At 35.7% G+C, this 21,391-nt stretch overlaps 1 pseudogene; it reads left to right on the top strand.

Annotated features, from left to right (window-relative positions):
• Positions 1–8,949: 8,949 nt before the first annotated feature.
• Positions 8,950–10,713, top strand: LOC103677664 (annotated as a pseudogene).
• Positions 10,714–21,391: the final 10,678 nt, after the last annotated feature.

The raw sequence follows: 21,391 nt of genomic DNA, 5'->3' as shown, positions 1-21,391 counted from the left end.
GAAAGACTTCTGCTATATAGTTGCCAATGCCCACATATTAATTTATAAATGTAGTGGTTATAAATAAAAGTTACAAAACACTATTATTTAAACCAAAAAAAGTATTCTACATTTTTCTGAAAAAATGATCACAGGAAAATAGATTATCTGAAAAAGAAGAATTTTGTTGCTAAATATTAAAGGGTATTTTAAAGCTAAAATAATGGAAACTCATAATACTAGTATAAGAAATTGATGAAAACAGAACAGATAATTCAGGAACATATATAAGTATATTTTAATGAGTGAGGTGATAAAGTATAATATCAAATAATTGGGTAATAGATGAGCAAAGCAGTAAGTGGTTATTTTGTCAACTAAACATTTGGGAACAAAATAATAAATTACCTCCTTATATAATTCTAATCAACAAAATTATTTCCGATAAATTAAAGAGCTAAAGGAAAATATAAACATTAAGAATTCAGGATAAAAACCTAGGTGGCTACTTACATATACTTGGTGTGGGAGAGGTCTTAAGACCTCTGAAGAAACCAGAAGAAAAAGATCAATGGATCCAACTACATAAAAACGTAAACTTCCACACCTTAAAAAAAAAAAAGAAAAAGAAAAAAATCACCTCAAAACAGATTAAGATGAAAAAAAAAAAAACTTGAGGAAATTACTTACATTTTATGGAAAACAAATGACAGCTTTGCTAACTTGTTTTTCCGTATCGATAAGAAAATATAAATACAATTAGAAAAACAGTCGAAGGACATAACTAGGGAACCAATCACAAAAGAAGAAATACAAATGGTTACCAGACATAACAAATATTTAGTCTCTCTAGCAGAAAAATATACAGAAATTTTGCAAAACTGTCAAACATTAAATGTACTAATACTCAGTGTTTGAAATAAACATTCCTGTATGTATATTTAGATTTTGCTATTGGAGATACCGTCTGACCTTCTGCATAAAATAGAGAGACATATATCTATAACCCTAGGAAAGCTCATATCTTTCCACACAGTGATTGTGAAAATTAATTATGAGGCACTGGCTTAGAACTCATTCCAAAGGCATGGTGGTGGGAACAGTATGCCCAGGGTGCTGGCAATAGGAGAGGCATTGTGTGTAGAAAATTTATAACAATAATAAAGCTGACTAAAAGCCAGTTTGCTTTTATTATCACCATGCACAGGCAATTTGAAACAATATCAGTGATTTAAATACTCCTCCCCACCAAGCTGAACTGCCTCTACTGCCTAACCTTGGTACTCTACTATTCTAAGGAAATAAAATATTTGTGTGCAAAAATATTCGATGAATAATATTCATCACCCTATTCATTAATATTAAAAAAACTATCCTAAATGCCTAATATTATAGGATTAGTAAAACAAACCATAGAACATTCATATTTCACAATCATTAAAAATGGTGGTGTTATTCTGTGTTTGCTCACCTATGGTGTATTATTAAATCAAATGAAATAAAGAACAAAAATTCTACTCACAGTACATTTTCAAATGTATTTATTTATATTAAAAAGTTCTGAATAGTTTTAGTCACAGTCTGATTTTAAGTGTATTTTTATCATGGTGTAGGAGAGATACCAGGAAGGATAAATAAGATCTGTAACACCCGTTCCTCCCAACACACATATACATAAACACTCGCACGCACATTTTTTACTAGAGCAGTTGTTCTCAAACTTGGCTGCACATTAGAATAGACCCAGGGGCTTTTAAAATCCTAATACCCAGGATACAGCCATATCAATTAAATCAGAATCCCAGGTGTGAGTGGGGAGGGATGTGGCATCAGTATTTCTAAAGATCCCCTGATGTGTCCAACGTTCAGCTAAATTTAGAACCAATCAACTACTGCTGCTCACGTGTTGTCTGTGGACCTGCAGCAGCAGCGACCACTGGGAGCTGGTTAGCGAGGCAGGATCTTGGGCCTGCTCCAGACCACAATCAACATTTTAACAAGACTCTCAGGTGATTTAATTAAAGCTCAAGAAGTACTGATAGAGCACCTCCATTTTCCAGCTCTCCAATACATGATTTCTTTGGAGGAGAGGTTTCTGATGTTTCAAATAATCCTGAAAAATACTGGATTTCTAAAGTTCTCTCGAAAAATTCTGCGATTCTTTTTCATTTTACCTTCCTTCATCTAGAAGTGCATGCAGATCATTTTTGCTAACCCATATTCCATAAGAAAATAAAGCAATTAGAGATTCATTGGGAACAGGTTTAGAAGATAATGCATCTCCTTGCTCTTGGGATGAACAAATCGCATCATAATTTTTCTTTCTCTTTTGTCTAAGAGAAAAGAATTTTCCAGACTTGGAGCTCAATATTAACTTACTGGATTGTTTTTTTGCGGAGATATATTAGCCAAGTAATTTCATAAACAGCTTTAATAAATTTGCCAAGTCACTAGGAATTAAATGATATTATCTCTTGTCCAGATCAAAAGAACAGCTGAGTCACCCAAATATGTCATTGTAATCCCAGCAGTTGTATAAGTAATGAACTGCAAGTGTGTAAAGTTAATAAAAGAAAATAATTCGAAGCTTGGGGAGGGGTATTAAAGTGAGACAAACTTTTAAATTGAGAAAGCAATTGCCAAACAAAGTATTTCATGTAGGGACTAAATTTACATAATGGAAATTCTAGGCAACCTGAATCAATGCAAATAACCCAATGCAATAACAACTTTATTAAGATAACAGCCATATACATATAGAAAATAAAGGCTTTTCCCTCAGCCATGAAATAGTATTCTCCTAATAGAAACCAGCATTACAAACTCTCAGTAACAAGAAAATTGACTGATACACTATGTTTCTTGCGTTAACATACTAATGCAAGCTCAGTTTCTCAGCAGTTTCTGGTATAAACATCACTACTGTTCCATACAGTGGGTGAAAGTTTAAATTGAATTCCATTCCAAAATTTTGATTAAAACTCCAGAATTTTTAAGAATTTTCTCTTTCCTTATTCATTGAATCTTCATCACAACTCTGTAATGGATTGTTATTCCCATTTTAGAGATACAGAAACTAAAAGTTGGGGCAGTTTTAGCTATTTTACCCGAGGACACAAAAATTCTAATTCAAAGGGATACATGCACCCCAATGTTTATAACAGCATTATCCACAATACCCAAATTATAGAAACAGCCCAACTGTCCATTGACTGATGAATGGATAAAGACGATGTAAAATAGCCATAAAAAGAATGAAATCTTGGCATTTACAATGACATGGATGAAACTAGAAAGTATTATGCTAGCAGAATAAGTCAGTCAGAGAAAGACAAATACCATATGATTTCATTCATATGTGGAATTTAAGAAATAAATGAGTAAAGGGGAAAAATAGGCAAACTAAGAAACGGACTCTTAACTATAGAGAACAAACCGATAGTTACCAGAGGGGATGTGGGGGGTGGTGGTGATAGGCTAAACACGTGATAGGGATTAAGGGGCACACTTGTGATGAGTACCGGGTGTTGTATGGAAGTGTTGAATCACTATATTGTATACCTGAAACTAATATTCCACTGTATGTTAACTAACTGGAATTTAAATACAAACAAAAAAAAGGGAATTACCATATCCAAGAACACATGGATGTGGTAAAGCACATACTCAAACCTTGATCATTCATTCTAAGTTTTTCCCATAACACAGCTTCTTCTCAGGTAATTTCATTCTATTTCTTTCAATATTTATTTTGTTCATTATGTTTTCTAGGACAATACATACACCCATACATACACATCCACACCCTCACACGTACTCTTGGATAATCCTGGCCAAAATCCATGTCATAGGTAATTTGTTAAATACATACATTCATGAAGGTTGACATTTTTAGATTCAGCTGCACATCTCCTCACAACTAAATATGATGGAATAGGGTCTTTTTTGGATTCACCCGTTATTCTGGGAGACAGCACTAAATTCTACTTCTCATACAGATTATTCTTAATCACATTCACCAAAATCAGCAAGAGAAGAGTTAAGAAGAAAATATTATTGATCATTTTGCAAGGTAAAATTAATTCTTAACTAAATTCTACTTTCTTTTTAGCGATATCATGCCATATCTCTTCAAATGTACCTGAACACTCACTACTGCACACCCTGTTTTATTTTGAATGTTATTTTTTTAAGTTTTAAAAACTGTCTAGTATATTTTCATGGTACAACACAACATATGAGAAATTGATGTACATGTATCTAGAAGGCAGGTTAGAATTTGTTTATTTAAACATAATGGTCACAATTTCTCGTTTCATTTTTCTTTTTTTTTTAAATTTTATTTATTTATTTGACAGACAGAGAGAGAGATTGAGAGAACAAGTGGGAGAAGCAGACTCCCCCGGGACTCAATCCCAGGACCCTGGGATCATGACCTGAGCCAAAGGTAGAGGATTAACTGACTGAGCCACCCAGGCGCCCTCTCATTTCATTCTTTTTAAAATTTTTTTTTATTTTTAAAGATTTTATTTAGTTATTTGTCAGAGAGAGAGCACAATCAGGGGGAGTAGGAAGAGAGAGAAGCAGGCTCTTCACTGAGCAAGAAGCCTGATGCGAGACTTGAGCCCAGGACCCTGAGATCATGACCCAAACTGAAGGCAGAAGCTCAACCGATGAGCCACCCAGGCATTCCTCGTTTCATTTTTCTATAACTAATTTGGATTTACTTCTACCTTGTGATAACCACTTGGTTATGTCCTTTTGTGTGCCTGTGGTAAGCATTTCCATGCATATCAAGGTGAAAGAGAATTTTTAGGAGTTCTAATAAATCTTGATATTAATGTTCTTCTATTTAATAGTTTTTCACTTAATACAATCTCCACAGAAATATGAAAATCAAAAGAGAAAGTAATTGGAATATCTAAAATGAATGAATAATACCAAATATAATAATGAACACTCAATACTCAATTCCAAATAATTTCCATTCTAAAGAATTCATAATTTCTCTAATCCTATTTTATTTTCAGTCAGCCAACAGCACAATTTCCTATATAAATAAGGATACTTCTGGGACATTCTGGTTATTAGCACAGTACATTATGTCTTCCCTGTTCTTTGAAGGTGATTGTGGTCATTGCACAATATAGAAGTGAAAATTAAGAAAACTCTTAATTAAAACTATTTGAATATTGATTTTTTCTTAACTATACCTTTATTTACCTCTACATTTATGTTGCTGATATGCATGTATCTGATTCAATTTCAGATCAAACTAAATTTTCAATCTAGCTCATGGAAAATAGCGGGGTCTTAGTAAAGATTAAATGTTTTCCCATGTACATTATTAGAGTTAGAAAACCATGTATTAACCAGCTAATTTTTTAAAAGGAAAAACAAAGTATCATATTTAAAGAAAATGTTAATTGTAACAAAAAGAAATTTATCTTTGTGGTAGTAATCTCCAAATATGGTCCCCTAATCCCCGGTGGACTATTCACTCCCTTAAATATAAGCTGAAGTCTACCTGAGTATGGGCTGACACCACAATTTGCTTTTGAACTACCAAAGACAGTGTAAGTGCCTTTGTGTTATCTCCAAGGTTACATCATAAAAAACCTTGTAGCTTATACCTAGAGCTCGCTAAATGTTTGCTGTGGGGGATGCCAGTCCCACCCTGTAAGAAGCCGAACCACCTTTGATGAGGGAACAGAAGGCTAGCTGAGGACAAAGCACAAACTGACACCCTGCAACTTTCCCAACCTTCTCCTGAGTGTGTGATATTCCTCCAGGAAGCTCCCGAATGTCTTAATGTTAATGCCTTGCTAGAGGGAAAAACAACCTTAACTCGACAATGGTAAGACCTCCAGTATCTGGTGAGTCCTTAACATATGAAAATCCTTTTGAAACCTCTCTTTTCCTTACCTCCACCAACTCCCAAGTAAATAATCAGCCACCCCTCACAACCCTGGTGCAGCAACTCTTTCTGCCCTATCCCCGTGCATTAATAAAACCACCTTTTTGCACCAAAGACATCTCAGGAATTCTTTCTTGTACATCGGCTCTAGACCCCACCCCACCAAATCTCACTTATATCCCAAACCACATCACCTTGAAGCCGCCATGCTATGAAAAATCCAAAATGAGAAAGAATCAGAGAGAGAGAGAAAGACAGTGAGAGAGAGAGAGATGGTTGGCTAGCCCTCAGTTTTTAAAGCATCCAAATCCAAGCATCGATACGTCAGTGAAGACATCTTCTTAGACATTTCAGATCCCAGGACATATCATGTAGGGAAGAATCCAGCAATCAGGCGAACAGCCATAACTGAAGCTCCAGGTATCTGGCTCCAGTTGACTCATCCAACCATCTCTAACCACCAGAGCCCCAGTTATCCCCATAAGACCTCAGAAAACAAGAAGACTTGAGCCATTCTCACTATATTCTGATGTAATTTATGACCCAACTCACAGAATTGAAAGCATAATTGTTATGAAAATGAGTTTAAAAGAAGGCGTCTGTGATTTGGCCTCCAGGTTGTTTATTCTTCACTGCAGACTACGACCTGTTAGCGCAAAATCCCTCCAATGCCAAACAGAAATTTTTACACAACCTGTTATGTTAGAAATAGCTCAAACAGGGGCGCCTGGGTGGCACAGCGGTTGAGCGTCTGCCTTCGGCTCAGGGCGTAACCCCAGAGTTATGGGATCGAGCCCCACATCAGGCTCCTCCGCTATGAGCCTGCTTCTTCCTCTCCCACTCCCCCTGCTTGTGTTCCCTCTCTCGCTGGTTGTCTCTATCTCTGTCAAATAGATAAATAAAATCTTAAAAAAAAAAAAAAAAAAAAAAAGAAATAGCTCAAACAAGCAGACTTGTGGGCATTTAAGGCCTGCCCGCTTTGCATATCCTGAGAAGCCTCACCCAACATCTGCCAGCCATAGATAAAATAAGCCAGTGGTTCAAAGACTCCAAGCTGCCACTGTTCTTCAGAGCCTTCTGACTCAAAGACTTTTCCGAGGCTGGTGATCAACATTACCCAGATCTCCTAGACAAGTAAACCCCTGCAGAAGCCTCTGGACAGACTCTTGCTTTGAGGGATTTGCTCACATGCAAACCTTTCAAAACAGCCCAATAAAGCATTTATAGGCTACTGTCACCTCATGATCATATGTTATCCCTTGGATCAGTCCCCCAAATCCCTTAAAACCCCTACAATAATAAAATGACTTTCATTTTATGCAACTAAATTTCGGGGCTATTTGTTATGCAGCAACAATAAATAATAGAATCAACTGAAATCATTTCCCTAAGGCATTCAAAGCCAGCTTAAAACAACAACTACCCTGAAATACAATGTTGTAAGATTATAATTATACTTTAATGCCTTAAAAGCTATGATCCAAGGCTGAAATGGTAAAGTTTCTGAAATACTGTAATTTTTTATGGTCTATCACATCCTTTGAAGAACACTATGAGATGATAAAAAGATTTTAGGAAGAATAAGGAATAATTTTCACAATAGGAACTTCAACTGTTATTAATATGCAACATAAACTCACAACCACAAGCAATCTTGTCCATCAAAGACAAAAAGTTTTGGAAGTAATCAACCATTCCTAAATTGTTAGTATTAATGTTCCTTTTTGATTTGTTTTCATTTGGTTTTTGCCATCCATTAACATTCATTAGCAAATAAGTTGTAGCAAAAATTTTCAGGAAATTATTGAAGTAAAAAGAAAACCTGGAAAATCAATTATCCGCAAACTCGTAAATAAGACATAACTTCTTTATAACTAAGAAAATTAACCTTCTTGAAAATTAGAAAGAGACTCTCATTATTGTTTTTTGGCACTGTAACACTCTGGTCCACTAGCCAAACACAGGTGTTCCATGTTAGCATCATCTGAGAACAGTGATGTGGAAATGTTCTATCACACATTTACTCTATGCAAAACAGAGTGAAGGAGAACTAAATAGTGAGGCCTCTATTAGTTTAATCTATTTGGCTAAATCACACCTGGATTTAAAAAAAAATTTGCAAGCTGGTGTCAAAAAAAATTTGCAAGCTGGTGTCTGAACACGTATCACAACTGAGCATGTCTTCCCATTTCCCAGATTAGGAATACCTCACTAATTCACAGGTGACTAATGTATGCTTATGACTCTACTCTTTACTCAGCTGTGTGAAAAAACATTGCACAGACCAGAGAAATTGAACAAAGGAAAACTTGGTTTTACTTTTCACCTTGCTACTTACAGTGTGACTTCAGGCAAATTTTATAACCAAACTGAGTCTTTGTCTACACATTAATAAAATCGCATTAATCTCAAATGGTCATTTTGAGGATGAGATATTATACATGTAACACTGTCTTATATTAAGTAACTTGCTATATAAGCAAGCTATTGTTTTCATGGACTATTTTAAGATCAGCACTATTACATGAGTTTCAGGAAGAACAAGATCTCTTTCTATTTTACTTACCAGGAATGTCCATCACATGACCTAACACTTTCGGGAAAAGTAAGTAGGTTCTCACTTTCATTATATTTAGCTTATGCCACTTATTTGCCATTTACATGGCATAATATGGGAAGATAAACTGATTGGCAAAGAAACTGTAAATAAAGTAGTCCTGTGATGTCCAGTTAGAAGCTTTAAAAGCAAAGAAAACAATATTGATATGATATGAATTGCCATAACTAACTCAAAATATCCAATTCCATTCAACTTATAGATAAAAATTAACTAATTATGGTTTAACTTTGTATCAATTAATCTTCTTAAAATCAATGTGGAAAAATTATTTTCTTCATTTTATAAATAAGAATACAGAGGTATCAGAGAAGGGATAGAGTCAAGTCTCTGAACCCTCTCCTACTTCTCCCTTGATAAAAATTTTATTTCCTCCTCTCAGCTTCTGAAGGAAGGCACATTTGGCTTTCATTTGAAAAAGGGAACTGAACCCTCATTGGCCTCCAAAGGCTTGCCTTATTCCCAGCATGCCCTACCACTGCCTTGCAGAAATGTTTGGATTACCTGTAGCCCTTTGTCAAATTAGGCCAGTATCCGGGGCACTGGCTCCTCATCTCACTCAGGCCTAAGCCAAAGATGTAAAATTTGGTGCAGATGCCCGAGCCTTAATGCTTCAAGGTGTAGACCTTTTAGTCGATGCTGTAGCCCTTACTATAGGGCCAAAGGGAAGAGCAGCAATTATTGAACAGAGTTGGGGAAGTCCCAAAGTAACAAAAGATGGGTGTGACTGTTACAAAGTCAACTGACTTAAAAGTTAGATATAAAAATATTGGTGCCAAACTTGTTCAAGATGTTGCCAGTAACACAAACGAAGGGGTTGGGGATGGCACCATTACTGCTGTCTTGGCATGCTCTATTGCTAAGGTAGGGTTCGAAAAGATTAGCAAAGGTGCTAATCGTATGGGAATCAGGAGAGGTGTGATGTTTGCTATTGATGCTGTAATTGTTGAACTTAAGGAGCAGTCTAAACCTGTGACGACCCCTGAAGAAATTGCTCAGGGTGCTAAGATTTCTGCAAATGGTGACAAACAAATTGGCAAAATCCTTTCTGATGTAATGAAGAAGGTTGGAAGAAAGGGTGTCATCACATGAAAGGATGGAAAAACACTAAATGATGAATTAGAAGTTATTGAAGGCATGAATTTTGATCAAGGTTATGTTTCTCTTTATTAATACATCAAAAGTTCAGAAATGTGAATTCCAAGATGCCTATGTTCTACTGAGTGAAAAGAAAATTTCTAGTTTCCAGGGAATTGTATCTGCTCTTGAAATTGCCAATGCTCACTGTAAGCCCTTGGTCATAAGTGCTGAAGATGTTGATGGAGAAGCTCTGAGTACATTCGTTTCGAGTAGGCTAGAAGTTGCTCTTTAGGCTGTAGCAGTCTAAGCTCCAGCTTTTGATGACAATAGAAAGAATGGGCTTAAAGACATGACTTTTGCTACTGGTGGTGCAATGTTTGGAGAAGAAGGATTGACTCTAAATCTGGAAGATGTTCAGCCTCATGACTTAGGAAAAGTTGGAGGTCATTGTGACCAAAGATGATGCCATGCTCTTAAAAGGAAAAGGTGACAAGGCTCAAATTGAAAAACATATTCAAGAAGTCATTGAGCAGTTAGATGTCACAACTAGTGATTATGAAAAGGAAAAGCTGAAAGAACTTTTGGCAAAACTCTCAGATGGAGTAGCTGTGCTGAAGTTTGATGGGACAAGTGATGTTGAAGTGAATGAAAAGAGTTACAAATGCCCTCAATGCTACACAAGCTGCTGTTGAAGAAGGTAGTGTTCTGGGAGGGAGGGTGTACCCTGCTTTGGTGTGTTCCAACCTTAGATTCAATAACTCCAACTAAAGATCAAAAAATCAGTAGAGAAATTACTAAGAGAACACTCAAAATTCCTACAATGACCATTGCTAAGAATGCAGGTGTTGAAGGATCACTGATAGTTGAGAAAATTATGCAGAGTTCCTCAGGAGTTGGTTATGATGCTATAGTTGGAGATTTTGGGAATATGGTGGAAAAAGGAATCACTGATCCAAGTAAGGCTGTAAAAACTCCTTTCTTGGATGCTGCTGGAGTGGCCTCTCTGTTAACTACAGCAGAAGCTGTAGTCCCCAAAATTCCTAAAGAAGAAAAGGACACAGGAATGGGCAGAATGGGTGTAATGGGAGTTGTACAGGAGGTGGCATATTCTGATTCTTAGAATAGTGCTTTACCATTATTAATGAACTGTGAGAGGAAGCTCAAGGCAGAGCTCCTCAACAATAATTTTAGAGAAGTTAGCTGAAGGAAATGACTGAAGAAAAAGCTGACTGATGTTTAAGAAAATCACTACAACTATCAGTTACTGGTTTCAGTTGACAACATATAATGGTTGACTGCTGTCACTGTCCATGCCTACAGACAATTTATTTTGTATTTTCGAATAAGACATTTGTACATTCCTGATAACAGAGTACAAGAGCCAGGTACCAAAATACTGTTTTCAACTTAAATCACTGAGGTGTTTGTACTACTGTTCTGTTAAAATCAGGATTTTAGTGCTTGCCATCACCAGATGTAATGTTAAGAAGTAGCCTTTCTGTGGAGAGTAAGAATAATTGTGTACAAAGTAGAGAAACATCCATTTATGTGACAATCTTTGTGTAATAAAAATTTGAAAAAAATGAAAACAGTAACTGAAACTGCTTTAAGGTGATGATTCTCATTACCATGTTTAGAGATACTTGACTTTTTTGGAAGGCAACAATTGCTTACTTAAAGTTATTAAACACTTACTGTGGAATGTTTAACATTAATGACAGTCTAATCATGCACTTATATGTCTCAGCTGACATGACTCCTGTGCAAAGCTCAGAAGACCCTGGAAAACCAAGAGGTCATTATGCATGACTGATGGGCTCAGTCAATCAAGGCATGAAAAACAAGCCAAAAGAAGGTCAAACTGAGACAGGGTATACAAAGGTATCAGATACAGACAAATACTAACCAGGCAGAAAAGACCAGTTAAGCTGGAATGGAGGGACAGAATCTTAGGCAAACACAATGGCAATAATTTGTCATGGTATGACAAGTAAAAGTATGAACTGAGAGGAACAGAGAGAAGGTACCAAAATGTCAGAAGAAAGTTGAAATTGAATAGATTATAGGAGTATAAACAACATGTAAATCTATTTCATAAATTAAAAATCATCATAAAATGTAATGAGGTATTATTGGTGAATTAAATTTCACAATATGGCCCCAAATTCATCTCAGCAATTTATGAAAGCTCTCCTTTACTCCGTATTTACACTAATGCTTCCTTGCCCAAATTAGTTAACACTTACTTTACCAATTCTTCAATCTCCATTCACTAATCAAACGACTCCTACTAAGCTTGCAATCCCATGACACTACTGTGACAATTCTTCATCAGGTCACCTGTGACATTTCTAAGTAATCTCAATCAGTGGGCAACTTTAGCTCTGATCTTACTTGAGTTTCTACAATGCTAAACCCATTTGAGTACTCCATCTTTGTTTCAACACTCCCCTCCCTTAACTTCTATATCTATATCACTACATCGTCTCCTGGGATGTCCTTTTTCTTTCTGGCTGTTCCTTCTCTTTCTTCTTTGCCGACTCAGTTTTCGCAAAACAATCCTTAAATGTCAAATGCCCTTCAAGGCATATTCGTCAGTCCTTGTCTCTTTTCATTCTGTACATTCCTTGTGCGTACACTCTTCCTATGGTCTTCAGTTACCAAGCATATTTTTGTGACTTTTACATATGAATCTCTAGCAGGCTTCTCAGTTTCGGGTTGATACATCCAGTTCACAGTGTTTTCACTTGCATGTTCCAGAGATACCCTAAACAGCCAGTTTAAAGCCAAACTCCTAACCGCCTTCCCAGTCCGTCCTCCTCCCATTGTTTGCTATTGAACAGCATGCTCATCCATCCAATTCTTCAGGCCAGAGCCCTGACAGTCATCCTTGGCTCTCTCCCTCCTTCTCCATAGCCAATACATCACTAAATGTTGTTGATTTTACTTTATAAATTGAAATCTTTCCATTCCTCATTTCCATCTTTACCGAGTCCAGGTTACTACACTCTATCATGCAGACATATTGCTATAGCTTCCTGACTAGGGCTTCCTGAAACTTACTCTCTGAACTGAAGCAAAAGCATTTTTAAAAACACTCTAACCAGGTATTTTCTCTGCTTACTCTCTTGAGAAAGGTTGAATATTTCTAATCTGGCTTACAGGGCCCCGGGGGATCTGTTCCCTACAGGCATGTCTGGCCTCTTGCGTTCCTCTCAACTATCCTCTGCTCTCCAGCCACACCACACTGTTTCTACTGTGCAAATACACCACACACCCTCCTGCCACAGTCTTTGTACAGCTTGCTCCCTCTGCCTGGTGCACTCTTCCCCATTCCTTGTCACTGCCTGAATTAACTTATCTTTGGATCTCAGCACCAGAGTTACTTCCTCAGAAAGTCTTCCTTGATCTGCACCCTCTAGGTTCCCCCAAAGAGTCAGGTCGCCTATATACTCTCATTACACCCTGAACCTTTTATATGTAGCATCTGCCATGGTGTACAATTACACAGTTATTTATGTAATAGCAAACCCTGGGAGGAAGGGATGATGCTGGTCTTTGATCACCATTGCAATCCCGGTGCCATATATGGGAGTCATCACAGAGCAGGGGTTCAGCATTATATGTTGCATGATTAAGTAAATGGACTGAAATGCCTGCGTGAATACCTTCTCATCTTCTCAAGGCTCTAAGATATCTTCCTCAAATGAATATTTCCTCCCTGCACTCATAAGCAACTCTGTTTATGTTGGTATCATATTTATCACATTGATGATTGTGTAAGTATCTTTTTTCCAACAGAGGTTATGAGTTCTTTAGAGGTCTGAGGTTAGAAATCATGTCTTGTTCACTGTTGTATCCTGGGGTCTCTTGCAGTGCTGGGCATATCACAGGCACTCAGAAGTGGAAGGAATTGAAGTAGAGAAAAAGATGAATTCTACTGGTTTTAAGATTTCAATTGGCCTTGCTTCAAGAATAAACCCATTTGCACACAGGAGGCAAAGCCAGGCATTACTGAGGAAAATTGCTTAATCTGTTCTATATATTACAGATAATGTCCTGAATCTGCTATCAGGCCCTGCCAACCTGCTGAGTTCCTGAATAATTCAAAGCTTTCTTCTTCTTCTGCTTCTTCTTCCTCTTCTCCTTCTTTTCCTTCTCCTTCCCCTCCTCTTTTTCCATTTATAAATATAATCTGCATATTAAAACTTCATTACCCTTTCAGAACAAATAAAATGTTTCATGATAGTTTCATATTTTTTGGAAAAGGGTAGACTTTAAATCCAAAATGGATAGTTGGGATTTTTTTAATCAAACAATTAAAATAAAGCATTAGTTTACAAAGCAGGTGATCAAGTTATAAAGTTTATCATTCAGAGATATGGTGATAGAAATAAGAAATAAGAATGGATTTTATTTTTAAAGGGTTGATTATATTTATAAGTAATAAAATCTTAGATTTTTTACTAAGACAAACTGGATGTAGTTAAACTTTAATATTCAAATTATAAAGAAAAAATGTGTCCTCTCATGACCTCTCTCTTGAGGCATTTGTTGTCAATATAATACTTCTCTAAGGAGTCACTGGTTCTCACTCAGGTTGTCAATTCCTAGCTTAAGTGCTCTGTTAAAACAGATAAAAATATTTAGGGTTTTGTTTTAGTAACTGGCAATCTCTCACACAATTTAGAAAAAATACATATATCATTAGCTTGTTCCTTGACTTTCAAACCTGACAGATTATCATTAGCCAAGTGAAGTGTTGTATTTACTTTGTAGGGAAATTTGGGGCACTAACCGTGACACAGATAATGGGCCTGCATTGAAAAAGATAGGCACAGGAAGCTTTGAAGTTTTCAGATAATAATCTCCTAGATAAGGAAAGAGTAACTATCCTTACCTGTTTTTAGCAACAAAACACATCATCAAAGCAAGAACACACTAGAAGGAATGCCATGGATATGATTTAATGAGTAATATTTTAGAATAAACATTATACTGATACCTCATTTATATATATTAGTTGATATGCTTATTAGTTGTAACTAAGCTTGTTGGAAAGAATATTTCCAAAAGATCTCATCTTCATTGGTTTGGGTTAACAGATTTCACATGCTTAACTGCAGATTAAGATATAAATAGAAGATACTAATAGTTATCAGTTACTCCCTGTAATTTTACAGTTGTTAAAAACAGATACAGAAAATTACATTTTTTAATTTTTAATTCAAATTTTTTGAGATTCAATATGCATATAATAATACCTCATAATTTTTTAAATGTACAGTTAAATGAGTTTTAACAAATGTGTACAACATGAAACAACTGCCTTAATGGAGATCTAGAATATATGAACATACAACTTGTTCATTTGTTGATAAACATTTGGGTTGTTTTTAGCTTGGGGCTCTTATGATTAAAGCTATGATGAACATTCATGTGCAAGTCTTTCTGCGGACTACTTTGTTTCCATTTCTTTTCAATAAATACCTAAGGAAGGAATTGCTGAATCATACCAGGAGGTATATACTAAACCTTATAAGAAACTGACAATCTAAAAAACATACTTTCATTAATAAAATTCAAAGATATCAGGAGGGCAAAAATATATATTCAACATGTATTCATTCATTCATTCCACGAATGTTAAGCAATCATCTATCATACAGCAACACAAGTTTGTGCAATAAATGTATAGAATTTAATAAGATATAGTCCCTGCCCTGAAGACATTCAGAGAATATGGGAAATACTCTTTTATGCATGTTGGAAAAGAAATCACTCTATATACAACGTACTTGAGAAAGCAATGCTTGTGTAATTGGATATGCTAAACCCTAGGTCTGCTATCAATTAGTTATTCAACTTTGAGAAGACTCTTAATCCCTTTGAGCTTTATTATCTTTAAAAAGACAAGAATGAAATAATTAGCTATTTTCAGACACTAAAGTAAATCTGTAATTTGTAAAGAAAATAAAAGGAAACAGTAACAACTTTCCAAATTTGTTAACTCAAATAAAGTTGATAACCTAAAGTTTCACATTTCAAAGTAGTTGATACTTTTGTTAAAAGATTGATTAATAGGGTGATTTCAAATAAGTATGAGCAACATGAACTGTTTCTTAAAGCATAATAATAGTTCGTTTACCCAGCATTAAAACATGAATTGTAGGAGAAATTATATCAATGACATGCCTGAAAACCTACCCTCCATTGAATCGCAACCAATCTGAAATCTAGGAATGAAAACAAACTGTAGACAAACATAACAGAACACTGAACTGAAAAAGAAAAGCCCAAAGCTTCCAATAGCTCCTGACATCATAACTTCCAACTGTCCTGTTTTAATGCTCTAGATACCAAATAAACTGAAAATTGGTTTTATCCAGTAGCTATTAATGAGACCTCTCTCGGCAAACAGCTCAAAAAGTGATTTTCATGGAAATTCAAAACAGAGCAGGTAATCAACCTCATGTAAGAAATATGCATATAACAGTCCTTGTCCATAATTTTTTTTAAGTTCAATTAGCCAACATATAGTATATCATTAGTTTTTGATGCAGTGTTCAATGATTCATTATTTTCATATAACACCCGGTGCTCATCATATCACATGCCCTCCTTAATACCCATCACCCAGTTACCTCATGTCCCCATCCCCGTTCCTTCTGCAACCCTCAATTTGTTTCCCGGAGTTCAGAGTCTCTCATGGTTTGTCTCCCTCTCTGATTTCTTCCCATTCAGTTTTCCCTCCCTTCCCCTTTGGTCCTCTGCATTATTCCTTATATGAGTGAAACCGTATGATAATTGTTTTTCTCTGTTTGACTTATTTCACTTAGCATAATGCCCTCTAGTTCCATCCATGTCGATGTAAATGGTAGGTATTCATCCTTTTTGATGGCTGTGTAATATTACATTGTATATATTAACTACATCTTCTTTATTCATTCATCTGTTGAACAACATCTCGGCTCCTTCCACAGTTTGGCTATTATGGACATTGCTGCTGTGAACACTGGGGTGCATGTGCCCCCTCTTTTCACTACATTTATATCTTTGGGGTAAATACCCAGTAGTGCAATTGCTGGGTCAAAGAGTAGCTCTATTTTTAACCTCTTGAGGAACCTCCATACTGTTTTTCAGAGTGGCTGTACCAGCTTGCATTCCCACCAAGAGTGTAAGAGGGTTCCCCTCTCTCCACATCCTCACCAACATTTGTTGTTCCTTGTCTTAATTTTGGCCAATCTAACTGGTGTAAGGTGGTATCTCATTGTGGTTTTGGTTTATATTTCCCTGGTGGCAAGTGCTATGGAGCATTTTTTTCATGTGTCTGTAAGCCATTTGTATGTCTTCTTTGGAGAAGTGTCTGTTCATCTTCTGCCCATTTATTGACTGGATTATTTGTTTTTTGGGTGTTGAGTTTGGTAAGTTCTTTATAGATCTTTGCTAGTCCTTATCGATAGTTAAGAAATCTTTTAATATATACTTAGAGATTTACAGGGAGAAAATTCCTATTTCTTTTTACAACAATTTCATCTTTCATCTCTGTCACCATGTTCACACGAGGACTCTAATTCCTAGACTTTACTCAGTAATTCCACACAACACCCCACCAATGGCCACCATTCCAAACAATAGAGATACCAATTCTTTAAATAAGGTAAGGATTCAATCAAGAGTACAAAGCACTGGGTGGAAAAGCGTCCTTATCAGGAAAAAGTGAAGAATGGAAACTATCTTCTCTCACCATTTGAATAAACATGCAGATCAACATATTAGTCAGAAGATTACCAAACAGTGAATAATGAAATGACAACTGCCTACTTTGGAGGTATTAGAGAGGTCATTAGGGTCATGAAATCAGGACAGTACCCAGAATCAATGACTTATTGGTCTATGTAACCAGAGGCAAGTCAACTATTATTTTTCTATGCCTTCTTTCCCCTGTCAGAAAAATAATGCTTGGTTCTGTTCACAGCTCTATAACAGTTAACAGGAAAATCATGAAGAAATATTCATCTTTGGGTAACATAGATAGGAAATGATAAAATAGACATATATTATACATTATATGACACTGTATAAATGTAAAATAATCATTATTGTCATAATTTTAAATGTAGATACCACTTAAGATTTCTAGGTAGGGTCAGAAAGCACTTCTTAGAATAACAAATTTCTCATGAATTCTTAAGCTTCAAATTGAGCTAAAGAGTAAGGCTAATTTTTCCATCAGTTCTGGGCCTCATACAATGATCCCAAACTTTACCACCTACAGAATAACCATGAAAGGCTTATGAGAGGTGATCATCACATGCATATGATGAGTGCAAATCCACTCTTGGATATAACCTCAAATCAATTATGTTACATCTATTATCCCTGCAAACAACACAGTGGCACCCTCTATCAAAGTAAGACTCATCCACCCAAGACCTTAAATGGAACCTTGTTTTCATATACTAATTGGTCAAGAATCATAGCAGAATGCCTATAAGGTAGAAGAGGTGGCTGACAAGTATCCCTTTGGCTCTCAGTTCTTTCTTTAAGTTCTGAAGAATTTGGGTCCTTTTTTTTCCTATTCCTGGTTTATTTAAATTCATCCTCTGTCATCACTTTATAATTCTCTAGTGTGGTAGGAAGTAGGAGGAAATGGAGGCAATCCTAGAATGAGTGTGCAGTGACGGTCGGTCTTAAGACTATCAAAATCACTGGCATCGTCCAGGTTGAAAACAAAAACACTGAAGCTGTCATCTAGTCTCTTCTGTACATCCAGGGCTAACAGCAAGCCCATGTCTCTCTAGGGTTAGCTGTGGCTGAATAGAGTCACACAATCTTTCCTTTAGTCACTAGCATCTCCTGAATAACAGCCTATGCTGTTAGTAGCCTTCTCTCTTACATACAAAATCATTTCTCTGTTGCTTTAATCTTTTTTGACTTTTTCTCTTTAATTAAAAATAAATAATGTATATTCCTTTAATAGTAAGCCATGCCAGGTAGTTATTGAGCTAAGTGAACTGCTTGACCCCTTCTGTGTTTGGTTAAAAATTTTTTAAACACCAAGTTGAACCTTGCAGAAACCTTTGACTAGTAAAGGAGTGAGAAGCAGGGGAAGTCAATGGCATTCAAATGTCAAAATTATAAACTATATAAAAAAAAAATGAAGCTCAAGAGTGTGTTCCTACAGGATCTCCAAATTGTGGAGCTGAACGGTTTTAAACATTCTTCTTTCTTGTTTTTTGAGCAGAGATGTCAGTGGATAACTGTTAAGACTTGGAAGATTTTTTTAAGAGGAAAGTAGCATTTTATTGTTTCATTTCTTTCTGCAAAAACACTGCATTATTTGACTGATTTGGGATGTTTTTGAAGTCAATTGTTCTTCCCCCTCAAAGTAGATCACTTCCTTTAAGCTCTATACAGATACCACAGATCTCAGTGATATTTAAATAGTAACATTACATAACAGTAGAGATCTTTAAAAACATAATCCATTTCATTTTGATGTATATAAAAATGGAAATGAAAAATATCTAGAATATATATAAAGATAGTATTAGATGAAACATCCTATTTGAATATATATTTGAGCAATATTCTTTAGAATTAAATTGTACAAATAGGAACATGATTCTATAATTACACAACTACTTTCTTTTGGAGAAGAGCATGGTCTATTTTTACTCTCTCCAGAGCATTCTGGCAGTCACTACCATAATTTTATCTGCTTCATTTGATAAGGACATTGCTAAAAGGTAGATTACTAAGAAAGAGTGAGTCACAAGTAGATGGTTTACCTTTAAGGCACAGAAAATTTGTACTCTTACTCATGCAAGAGCAATGGACTCTGGTTTCTTTGGTTTTAGTTCTGACTCCTTATAGTAAGAAACAGCCTGACTTTAGGATAAGTGGCCTAAGAAAAAGGGAAGGAAAAATAGGATGGTGGATACCAGGTATCAGGGGAGAAAGATAAAAGAGCTAAATGGGACTATCCTCACTAAACATGCTGTATGTTATTAAAGTATACTTTTCCTTTATATAGTAGGGGGGGAATTTAGGAAGTTAAAATGTCACAATTTATAGAATTATGATTATTTCCTTATATTTAAAATAAGTTGAAAATCAAAAGTATAAATCTAGTTCAATGTGTCAATTTCATGCCTGAGCTTCTCAAATCTTCCTAAAATAAGTATGAAAAAACAAGTAAATCAGTAAAGTTGTAAGTGAGTAAATAACAAGTTGTGGTGAGTTTAGTAAAAGGAAGAAACATTGGCAAGTTGGCTAACTGTGCTTAATTATCTGCATCTTTGCTGCTCTAATATTCAAATAAAAGAGAATTCAAAGCTCTGGGAAGCACAGCTTTGTCTGGTTTTAGATTAAACACTTAGAAATGCAAGGGCCAAAATATTGCAGGAATCATTCCAAGGAAACCATTAACCTGCTGTGTGAGTAATATAACCCAAAATAAATGCTAGAAGACAATAGAATGCTAGATTGATAGGACAGAGCAAAAGCTGGGATTTCTACTTAAATTATACTCATGGTCAGAATCAAATCAATGTGGTAAGGATAGCAGGCAATACTAAAATAATCTGCATTCTAATATCAATCTGTTTTCAGCTTTAGGTCTCTTTTGTAACATCCTGCATAAATAAGTTGGAATGCTTTAAAGACCCAAGAGAGGTATGCAGACAGAATCTCCTGAAGGGATAAGAAGAAAGCTACGAAATGGGAGGACAACCCAACACTTTCTTAGAAGACCCTAATCGATCACACCACATTTCAGTATTGAAAAGATATCAACTTAATCTCTTATAACCCTTTCTCTCTTTCTTCTTTTTTTTTCCTATTGCCTTTCTCATTTCCTTACCTGTCTTTGCATCAGCACTAATATTATTGGCAGCAAAGGGGGTTTTCAGAGTGCTAAAGCTTTAGTAGGAAATTATGATCAGGGAACTTGGACTTTTTGTTAAATCAGCAGCAGCAACATCATCATTAACATATCATAGTGTCTTATCATTACCACAACTTTTACAACATGCAATACTTTAATATTTTCTGTAGTATATGTAGACTCATACTTGTATGACATCTGAGCATCAGAGTAGCACTGTACTGAATGACATAAATAAATAGCTATAAGTGTATTTACAAATGTGTTGTACTACAAATATCCATACTCAGTGAGGGATAGAAGTTTTAAAATTTTCTATGTGCTAATATCTGGTATGAAGAACTAGCTATACCTCAAAGATAAAATCTTGGATTTTTTATATAATGGCTCTCCTTGGTACCCAGCTAATTGCTTTAGCATGTATCTCCTGCTTCCATATCAATAGTATTCCTTGCCTGTTATAGAAATCCAATTTCACTTATCTCATGCATAAATTAGACAACTTGGAATCAGCAAGGCACAATGTTGGACTTAAACTATGGAAAGTGAGAGAATACAAAGATTGTGGAATGGCCAGATATTGCAGCTAAATGGAAGCAGAGCATACCACTTAATATCTAACAAGACAATGAAGCAAATTGTAGAGACAGCATCATCAAAAGCCACCCTTCTGGATATTTCATATGGTATATGAGGAGTAGGTTCAATTGAGAGGAAACTGGAAGAGCTATCATGATTGTTCGCTTTATAAAACATTTTGAAAATCTGCCAGCTTGAGTCAGACTTGGTACAAGACATTACCTACTTTACTCTCACAGAAGTCTTGATATTTCTCCTATTCATTGTTTCCTCATCTCAGCAAATGGCATTATCATCATCCTTCAAGTATAGAAAAAAAAAAAAGTCA

This window comes from Ursus maritimus, unplaced genomic scaffold (assembly GCF_017311325.1).
Source record: "Ursus maritimus isolate PB19 unplaced genomic scaffold, ASM1731132v1 scaffold_10, whole genome shotgun sequence".
NCBI lineage: Eukaryota > Metazoa > Chordata > Mammalia > Carnivora > Ursidae > Ursus > Ursus maritimus.
The sequence above is the reverse complement of the archived record's forward strand: the minus strand, read 5'-3'. Positions and strand labels throughout refer to the sequence as shown.